The sequence below is a fragment of the Triticum urartu genome, chromosome 7, assembly GCF_003073215.2.
Source record: "Triticum urartu cultivar G1812 chromosome 7, Tu2.1, whole genome shotgun sequence".
Taxonomy (NCBI): domain Eukaryota; kingdom Viridiplantae; phylum Streptophyta; class Magnoliopsida; order Poales; family Poaceae; genus Triticum; species Triticum urartu.
In genome coordinates this window covers 295,089,716-295,101,159 of record NC_053028.1, presented here as the reverse complement: position 1 = coordinate 295,101,159, position 11,444 = coordinate 295,089,716, and positions in this window count along the sequence as shown.

Sequence of the window (11,444 nt, the reverse complement as noted above, 5' to 3'; positions counted from 1 at the left end):
GACAGGGTGGGAAATTTGTATATCAATCATATGTAAAAAAATTCAAGAATTTATCACATTCCAGAAGAGCAGATTAATTCAGTTTGTGGGTGCAAAAGTTTCTGTTTTTACACAGAATCAAGTCAACTATCATCCACACTATCCCAAAGGCTTTACGTGCTACTTTATTGAAACAGAATCTATAAAACATGATTACTACAGTAGCTTAATCATGTGAACACACAAAAACAGTAGGGGTAAATGTTGGGTTGTCTCCCAACAAACACTTTTCTTTTATGCCTTTTAGCTAGGCATGATGGTTTCAATGATTCTCGCATAAAAGATAAAGATTGAATCACAAAGAGAGCATAATGAAGCATATGACTAGCACATTTCAATGATGCATAGGGATTTTGTGAGCAAATAATTTTGGGAACAAGAATCATCTAGCATAGGAAGGCAAAACATGCATAACTTCAAAACTTTCGACACATAGAAAGGAAACTTGATATTATTGAGATATGTAGAAGCATAAATTCCTCTCTCATAATAATTTTCATTAGCATCATGAATGAATTCAAAAATATATCTATCACATAAATCATTCTTTTCATGTTCCACAAGCATAGAAATTTTATTACTCTCCACATAAGCAAATTTCTTCTCATCAATAGTAGTGGGAGCAACTTCAACAAAATAACCATCATGTGAGACATAATCCAATTGAAAGTTAAAATCATGATGACAAGTTTCATAGTTAACATTACTTTTTATAGCATAAATGTCATCACCATAATCATCATAAATAGGAACTTTGTTGTCATGATCAATTGAAACCTCTTCCAAAATAGTAGATTCATTATTAAATAAAGCCATGACCTCTCCAAATCCACTTTCATAATTATTACAATAAGATTCAACACCATCCAAAATAGTGGGATCATCATTACCTAGAGTTGACACTCTTCCAAACTCATTTTCATCATTATAATCATCATAAATAGGAGGCATGCGATTATTATAACAAATTTGCACACCAAATCTTGGGATACTAAAAATATCATCTTCATCAAACATAGCATCCCAAAGCTTATGCCTTTACATATCATTAACATCATGGATATTCAAAGAATTCATACTAGTAACAATGCAATCATGCTCATCATTTATGCCAAACATTTTATTCAATTCTTCTCTGTCAATTGAGCACAATTTTCCTTTCCATCACTTTCAAGAAAGACATGATAAGGATGAATAATATGAGGCCACCTCAATTCCATTTTTTGATGTTTTCTTTTACGAACCAATCTAGTGATAAAACAAGAAACTAAAAGATTCAATTGCAAGATCTAAAGATATACCTTGAAGCACTCACCTCCCCGGAAAAGGCGCTAGAAAAGAGCTTGATGTCTACTACACAACTTGTTCTTGTAGACTTGTGTTGGGCCTCCAAGCGCAGAGTTTTGTAGGACAGTAGCAAATTTCCATCAAGTGGATGACATAAGGTTTATCAATCCATGGGAGGCGTAGGATGAAGATGGTCTCTCTCAAACAACCCCGAAACCATATAATAAAAAGTCTCTTGTGTCCCCAAGTACAATAGTAAATTGTATAAGTGCACTAGTTCGATGAAGAGATTGTGATACATGTGTAGTAATGATAGTAGATATTGATTTTTGTAATAGGAACAATAAAAAACAGCAAGGTAGCAATCAATAAAATGGAGCACAAACGGTATTGAAATGCTTGAAAATGAGGCCTAGGGTTTGTACTTTCGCTAGTGCAATCTCTCAACAATGCTAATATAATTGGATCATATAACCATCCCTCACGTGTGATGAAGAATCACTCCAAAGTTCTTATCTGGCGGAGAACGTAAGAAGAAATTGTTCATAGGGTACGAAACCACCTCAAAGATATTCTTTCCGATCAATATATCCTAGAGTTCGTACTAAAATAACACCAAGCTATTCTTTCCGATCGATCTAACCAAGAGTTGGAACTAAAATAACACCATATGATACACATCAACCAACTCTAATGTCACCTTGATTATACGATATGCATCAAACAATTTCAGATTCATAATACTCAAGCCAACACAAAAAACCTCAAAGAGTGCCCCAAAATTTCTACCGGAGAAACAAAGACGAGAACGTGCATCAACCCCTATGCATAGATTACCCCAATGTCACCTCGGGAATCCACAAGTTGAGTGCCAAAACACATATCAAGTGAATCAATATGATACCCCATTGTCACCACGGGTGTTCATAGCAAGACATACATCAAGTGTTCTTAAATCCATAAAAGTATTCAATCCGATAAAATGAAATCTCAATGGGAAAACACAATTCACAACAAGATAGAGAGGGGAAAACACCTTATGATCCAACTATATTAACAAAGCCCGCGATACATCAAGATCATGACATCTCAAGAACATGAGAGAGAGAGATTAAACACATAGCTACTGGTACAAACCCTCAGCCCTGAGGGTGGACTAGTCCCTCCTCATCAGGGGGGCCACCGGGATGATGAAGATGTCCATCGGTGATGATTTTCCCCTCCGACAGGGTGCCGAAATGGGGTCTAGATTGGTTTTTCGTGGCTACAGAGGCTTGCGGCGGCGGAACTTCTGATCTCTTGACCCCCTAGGGTTTTTGGAATATTTGGGAATTTATAGGGCGGATAGGATGATACGTCCATTTTGCATCATGCTTTTATATTGACATTTATTGCATTATGGGTTATTATTACACATTATATCACAACACTTATGCCTTTTCTGTCCTATTTTATAAGGTTTACATGAAAGAGGGAGAATGCTGGCAGCTGGAATTCTGGACTAGAATAGGAGCAAATATTAGAGACCTATTCTGTGTATGGTAAATGGTGGCAGCAGGTGGCCCACCCTCTGGTGCTTTCTTCACCCAATATTTTTTATATATTCCAAAAATACTCTCCATGAAGTTTCAGGACTTTTGGACTTCCAGCTACCATCCACAAGGGTGGAGGGCGCGCCCCCTGTCTTGTGGGCCACTTAGCAGGCCCCCGACGTCCATCTTCTGCTGTATGGTGTGTTTTGACCTGAAAAAAAAATGAAGCTTTCAGGACGAAGCACCACCGTCTCGAGGCATTACTTGGGCAGAACCAATCTAGGGCTCCGGCGGAGCTATTCTGCCGGGGAAACTTCCTTCCGGGAGGGGGAAATCCAAGCCATCGTCATCACCATCGATCCTGTCATCAAGAGGGGTTCAATCTCCATCAACATCTTCACCAACACTATCTGTTCTCAAACCTTAGTTCATCACTTGTATCCGATCTTTGTCTCAAAACCTCAGATTGGTACCTGTGGGTTGCTAGTAGTGTTGATAACTCCTTGTAGTTGACACTAGTTGATTTATTCGGTGGAAGATCATATGTTCAGATCCTTAATGATAATTAATACTCCTCTAATTATGAACATGAATATGCTTCGTGAGTAGTTACGTTTTTTCTCGAGGACATGGGAGAAGTCTTGCTATAAGTAATCATGTGAATTTGGTGTTTGTTTGATATTTTGATGAGATGTATGTTGTCTCTCCTCTAGTGGTGTTATGTGAACGTCGACTACATGACACTTCACCATGATTTGGGCCTAGGGGAAGGTATTGGGAAGTAATAAGTAGATGATGGGTTGCTAGAGTGACAGAAGCTTAAACCCTAGTTTATGCGTTGCTTCGTAAGGGGCTGATTTGGATCCATATGTTTCATGCTATGGTTAGATTTATCTTAATTCTTCTTTCGTAGTTGCAGATGCTTGCGAGAGGGGTTAATCATAAGTGGGAGGCTTGTCCAAGGAAGGACAGCACCCAAGCACTGTTCCACCCACATATCAAATTATCAAAGTAACGAATGCGAATCTGAGAGCATGATGAAAACTAGCTTGACAATAATTCTCATGTGTCCTCAGGAGCAGTTTGCTTTATGTAAGAGTTCGTCCAGGCTTGTACTTTGCTACAAAAAGGTTGGTCCACCTTGCTGAACCTTAGTTACTTTTGTTACTTGTTACCTGTTACGAATTATCTTATCACACAACTATCTGTTACCGATAATTTCAGTGCTTGCAGAGAATACCTTGTTGAAAACCGCTTGTCATTTCCTTATGTTCCTTGTTGGGTTCAGCACACTTACTTATCAAAAGGACTAAGATAGATCCCCTATACTTGTGGGTCATCAAGACTCTTTTCTGGTGTCATTGCCGGGGAGTGAAGCGCCTTTGGTAAGTAGAATTTGGTAAGGAAACATTTATACAGTGTGCTGAAATTTACTGTCACTTGTTACTATGGAAAATAATCCTTTGAGGGGCTTGTTTGGGGTATCTTCACCTCGACCGGTAGAGCAAGAAGCTGCTCGTCAACCTACTGCACCTACTGAAAATATTTATTATGAAATTCCTCCAGGTATGATAGAGAAATTGCTAGCTAATCCTTATGCAGGAGATGGACCATTACATCCCGATATGCACCTAATCTATGTGGATGAAGTTTTTGGATTATTTAAGCTTGCAGGTATGCCCGAGGATGTTGTCAAGAGGAAGGTATTCCCTTTATCTTTGAAGGGAAAGACATTGACATGGCATAGGCTATGTGATGATATTGGATCATGGAACTACAACCGATTGAAATTGGAATTTCATTAGAAGTTTTATCCTATGCATCTGGTTCATCGTGATCATAATTATATATATATATATATCAATATATATATATATATATATATAATTTTTGGCCTCATGAAGGATAAAGTATCTCTCATGCTTGGGGGAGGCTTAAGTCAATGTTATATTCATGCCCTAATCATGAGCTCTCAAGAGAAATTATTATTCAAAACTTTTATGCTTGGCTTTCTCATAATGATCGATCCATGCTCGATACTTCTTGTACTGGTTCTTTCACGAAGAAGACTATTGAATTCAAATGGGATTTATTGGAAATAATTAAACGCAACTCTGAAGATTGGGAACTCAATGAAGGTAAGGAGTCAGGTATAAACCTTAAGCTTGATTGTGTTAAATCTTTTATGGATACTGATGCTTCTCATGATTTTAGCACTAAATATGGACTTGACTCTGAGATAGTAGCTTCTTTCTGTGAATCATTTTCTACTCATGTTGATCTCCCTAAGGAGAAGTGGTTTAAATATCATCCTCCCATTGAAGTTAAAGTAGTAGAATCTATTAAAGTTGAAGAATAAACTATTACTTATAATGTTGATCCTATTGTTCCTACTGCTTATATTGAGAAACCACCTTTTCTTGTTACAATAAAGGATCATGCTAAAGCTTCAACCGTGGTTCGTAAGAGTTATACTAGAATACCTACACCCTCTGAGAGAATTAAAGTTGAACCTAGTATTGCTATGGTTAAATATCTCTTGGTCGATAATATTGATGGGCATGTTATTTATTTTTGTGATGAAGATGCTAGGATTACTAAACCCGATATTAAAGATAAACGTAGACCTGTTGTTGGCATGCCTATTGTTTCCGTTAAAATAGGGGATCATTGTTATCATGGCTTATGTGATGTGGGTGCTAGTGTGAGTGCAATTCCTTTTTCTTATATAAAGAAATTATGAATGATATTGGACCTGCTGAGATAGAAGATATTGATGTTACTATTAAGCTTGCCAATAGAGATACTATATCACCAATTGGGATTGTTAGAGATGTTGAAGTCTTGTGTGGGTACCCTACTGATTTTCTTGTTCTTGCTTCCCCATAAGATAATTTTTGTCCATTATATTTGGTAGACCTTTCTTGAACACTGTTAATGCTAAGATAGATTGCAAGAAAGATATTGTTACTGTTGGTCTAGGGGATATGTATCATGATTTTAATTTCTCTAAGTTTCGTAACCCCATGATAAAGAATTGCCTAGTAAGGATGACATTATTGGTCTTTCTTCTATTGCCGTACCTCCTACTGATCCTTTAGAACAATATTTGCTAGACCATGAAAATGATATGTTTATGAATGATAGAAGGGAAATAGATGAAATATTATTTAATCAAGGACCTATTTTGAAACACAACTTGCCTGTTGAAATCCTTGGGGATCCTCCTCCACCCAAGGGTGATCCCGTGTTTGAGCTTAAACAATTACCTGATACTTTTAAATATGCTTATCTTGACGAAAAGAAGATATATCATGTTATTATTAGTGCTAACCTTTCAGCGCATGAAGAAAAGAAATTAGTGAAAACTCTGAAGAAGCACTGTGCCGCTATTGGATATACTCTTGATGATCATAAGGGCATTAGTCCCACTTTATGTCAGCACAAAATTAAATGGGAAGACTTTGTTTTTGCCACTCTAATTTTTTCCCAATTTGCTTATGCCATTTTAGAATTTGACATCACTTTTGCCACTCTTAGTTTTTGAAAAATATCATAGTTTCCATTACATGGCAAAAGAAAAAATTTCAGAGTGGCAATTGTGATACATTGTCAAAATGTAAGAGTGGCAAAAGTGAAATGAAAAATTATCGGTTTTGTCATGCAATGGCATTTGGGACATATTGTCAAAATTTAGAAGTGGTAAAAGTGAGATGTCAAATTCTAGAGTGGCATAAGCAAAGTGGGCAAAAACTAGAGTGGCAAAAACAAAGTTTTCCCATATTAAATTGGAGCTTGATGCTAAACCAGTTGTTGATCATCAGCGACGGTTAAATCCTAAGATGAAAGAAGTGGTAAGAAGTGAAATATTAAAGCTTCTGGAGGCAGGTATAATCTATCCTATTACTGATACTAGATGGGTGAGTCCGGTTAATTGTGTCCCTAAGGAGGGAGGTATTACTGTTGTTCCTAATGATAAGAATGAATTGATTCCACAAAGAATTATTACAGGCTGTAGAATGGTAATTGATTTCCGCAAATTAAACAAAGCTACTAGAAAAGATCATTACCCTCTACCTTTTATTGATCAAATGCTAGAAAGACTACCCAAACATACGCATTTTTCCTTTCTAGATGGTTATTCTGGTTTTTCTCAAATACTGGTGTCAAAAGATGATCAGGAAAAGACCACTTTTACTTGCCCTTTTGGTACTTTTGCTTATAGACATATGCCTTTTGGTTTATGCAATGCACCTGCTACCTTTCAAAGATGTAAGACTTCTATATTCTCTGACTTTTGTGAAAAGATTATTGAGGTTTTCATGGATGATTTCTCCATTTACGGTACTTCTTTTGATGATTGCTTAGGCAACCTTGATCGAGTTTTGTAGAGATGTGAAGAAACTAATCTTGTCTTGAATTGGGAGAAGTGCCACTTTATGGTTAATGAAGGTATTGTCTTGGGGCATACAATTTCTGAAAGAGGTATTGAAGTTGATAAAGCTAAAGTAGATGCTATTGAAAAGATGCCTTATCCTATATATATCAAAGGTATAAGAAGTTTCCTTGGTCATGCTAGTTTCTATAGGAGATTTTTTAAAGACTTCTCTAAAATTTCTAGGCCTCTCACTAATCTCTTGCAAAAAGATGTTCCTTTTGTTTTTTATGATGATTGTGTAGAAGCATTTAAAATACTTAAGAAAGCCTTGATTTCTGCACCTATTGTTCAACCACCTGATTGGAAGTTACCCTTTGAAATTATGTGTGATGCTAGTGATTATGCTATTGGTGCTGTTCTAGGACAAATAGTTGATAAGAAATTGAATGTTATTCATTATGCTAGTAAAACTCTAGACAATGCCCAGAGAAATTATGCTACTACTGAAAAAGAATTTTTAGCAGTTGTTTTCGCTTGTGATAAGTTCAGATCTTATATTGTTGATTCCAAAGTAACTGTTCAGACAGATCATGGTGCTATTAAATATCTTATGAAAAAAGATGCTAAACCTGGACTTATTAGATGGGTTCTCTTGCGACAAGAATTTGATTTGCATATTATTGATAGAAAAGGAGCTGAGAACCCCATTGCGGACAACTTGTCTAGGTTAGAAAATGTTCTTGATGACCCAATACCTATTGATGATAACTTTCTTGGTGAGAAATTAGCTGTCATAAATGCTTCTCGTAATACTCCATGGTATGCTGATTATGCTAATTACATTGTTGCTAAATTTATACCTCCTAGTTTCACATACCAGCAAAAGAAAAAGTTTTCTATGATTTAAGACATTACTTTTGGGATGACCCACACCTTTATAAAGAAGGAGTAGATTGTAACATCCCGGATGTAACCTACCTTATTTATATTCCAACTCTTGCCGATTCCGGCACTAAGTTTTTTCTATTTCCTTTGTTGTCGGATTTTTGTCTCCGTGTGTTTTGTCTTTGTCATGCATCTCATATCATGTCATCATGTGCATTGCATTTGCATACATGTTCGTCTCATGCATCCGAGCATTTTTCCCCGTTGTCCGTTTTGCATTCCGGCGCTCCTATGTCACCCGGTGGTCCTTTCTTCCTCTTTTCGTGTGTGGGGGTTAAATATTTTCGGACTGGACCGAGACTTGTCATGCGGCCTTGGTTTACTACCGGTAGACTGCCTGTCAAGTTTCGTGCCATTTGGACTTCGTTTGATACTCCAACGGTTAACCGAGGGACCGAAAAGGCCTCGTGTGTGTTGCAGCCCAACACCCTTCCAAAGTGGCCCAAAACCCACCTAAACCTCCTCCATCATCTAGAGCGTTCAATCACGATCACGTGGCCGCAAACCGCACCTCATTTGGAGCTTCCTAGCTCCCTCTACCTCTATATAAGGTCACTCCCCGAAATTTTCGGGCAAACCCTAGTCTCTCCCTCTTCTCGCGCGCCGGACACAAGAACCGCCGACGGACATATCCGTTTTCCTCCCGCCGCCGCCATGTGGCACCGCCTGATTCGCCCACCCGGGCGCCCAGATCGCCGCCGACCCCGCGGGCCCGCGAGCCCGTGCGGGGCCCTCCCGGCCCGGCTCCTCCCGCCGCCCGCACCGACCAGGCGAGCCGCCCGCGCCGCCCACCGGCATTCATCGCCGCCGTGCCAGACCTTCGCTGGCCGCCGCGACCCCACAACGCCGGAGACCGCCGCCGTCACCCCGGCTCATCGCAGGCGCCCCGCGGGCGCCACCCGACGCCGTTCGCCGTCCTCCTCGATGACCGAGCCCCTCCGGCGAGGTCCCTCCTACTCCGGCCACCTCCTACAGCTCCGGTGTCATCCCGTCTCCGACGAACCTCGGGAGTCGTGTACGTGCTACAGTAACCGCCCGGCCGGATCTCAGATTTGAAATCTCCCGGTTGACTTTTATCCCCGAAACCCTAATATTTTTGCAAACTTCATCATGCCATAGCTCTGCATCTGTAGCTCCGATTCGTGCGTGTAGCATATCAAAATGTTCGTCTCCATGAGTACATCATTTCATCTCACTGCATCATTTTCATTTGAGCTCATCTTGATGCCCGAAATGCTGTTGGAAGAGGGCTATGTGAGGAATATTTCAGATCTGTTTCAGCAAATGGCCTTTTGTCATTTTTGCCATGATTAATGTGTGCATGCTATGATCCTGAGCTCTTCATGTGTTTTGTAAAATGCCATGCCATCTTTACAGGGGTGTATGCCATGTATTTTTGTGATCTTCATGGTGACTAGCACAAGCATGCAAAGTATCTTACTCAATGATGTTGATTTCAGGGACTTAGTTTTTCACTAAGTCCTTGTCCTGATTTTGTTGTTATGCCGTATGTTCATGTTGTTTCCTAGTGATCCGTGCCTCTTTTGAGGATGATCAGTAAGGATGTTTTGTTAATATTGTGGTGCTTTATCCATTCATGTCTTTGTTTGCATTTATGGAGCACCCTAGATTGAGTCAATCGAGCTCTACTTTTGCTATAACATGTTCCTGGCAGATTGTTAACTTGTTTAGCGATTTTGCCGAGGTTGTTGCTATTGATCCGTGCATGCTATGTTGTTGTTCCTGCCATGTCTAGCTTCTATGCCATGTCTTCTTGATGGGTGTATGATTCGTTTGTCATGCAATGCCTCGTAGTGAGTGCATCGAGCTCGTAAACATGCCTACTCGTTAACTGTTTTGCCATGCTCCAGTTTTTCTCTAAGTCTGAATCTGTTGATGTTTTGCTATGTTCACATGCTTGCAATTGTATTTTCTGATCCCTTTTGGCTCATGGTCACTAAGGGACTTTTCTTATATCCTTAGAGTAGCTTCATTCCATGCCTTGCTTGGCGGTGATATGTTCCTGTAGCATGTAGTTTTCATGCTCTAAAGATTGCTTCCTGATGATAAATTCCTGACATGCTGTTAATTTCACTAAGTCTGAAACCTGTTATCTTTTGCACTTTTGCCATGCTTGTTTGAACCTATTAATGAGTGATTTAGCTGTAGCTCAGTGTTCATCTTTTGTCAAGCTTCATGAGTGGATCCCTGCCATGTATGTTCTTGTCATGATGGAGTGCTGTAGCATGTTGTTTTTGATGCATTTGGAAGGCTACTTGCTGGTTATCGCAGACCGGTGCCATATTTGTTTTGCTTGCCATTTCCAAACCGTGCATCCGATTCCGGTGATCTTTATATCGATTTCAACCAAAATCACCTCACCTTTCCAGTGGCACTCTTGGATTTCCAAGTTGAGGCCAGGTTCAATCATTCCTTTGCAAATCATGCATATGCATCACATATCGCATCCCGCATATCATACCATGTTTGCATCATGTTGTTTGTGCATTGCACATGGTTGATTGTTCTCCCTTTGCTTGTTGTTCTTGTTTGGGTAGAGCCGGGAGACGAGTTCGTGAACGAGGAGCCCGTTGATTTCACCTACGAGGATCAAGGCAACTCTGAGAACTTTGCAGGCAAGATGATCATACCCTCGAAATCACTTCTATCTTTGCTTGCTAGATGCTCGCTCTTTTGCTATGCCTATGCTACAATACCTACAACTTGCTTATCATGCCTCCCATATTGCCATGTCAAACCTCTAACCCACCATGTCCTAGTGAACCGTTGTTTGGCTATGTTACCGCTTTGCTCAGCCCCTCTTATAGCGTTGCTAGTTACAGGTGAAGAATGGAGATCGTTCCTTGTTGGAACATTGTTTATTGTTGGGATATCACCATATTATCTTGTTTATCTTAATGCACCTATATACTTGGTAAAGGGTGGAAGGCTCGGCCTTATGCCTGGTGTTTTATTCCACTCTTGCTGCCCTAGTTTCCGTCATATCGGTGTTATGTTCCCGGATTTTGCGTTCCTTACACGGCTGGGTTATAATGGGAACCCCTTGATAGTTCGCCCTGAATAAAACTCCTCCAGCAATGCCCAACCTTGGTTTTACCATTTGTCACCTAGCCTCTTTTTCCCTTGGGTTTCCGGAGCCCAACGGTCATCTTTATTAAACCCCCCTAGGTCAGTGCTCCTCTGAGTGTTGGTCCGAACTGGGCAGCCTGCGGGGCCACCTCAGGGAAACTCGAGGGTTGGTT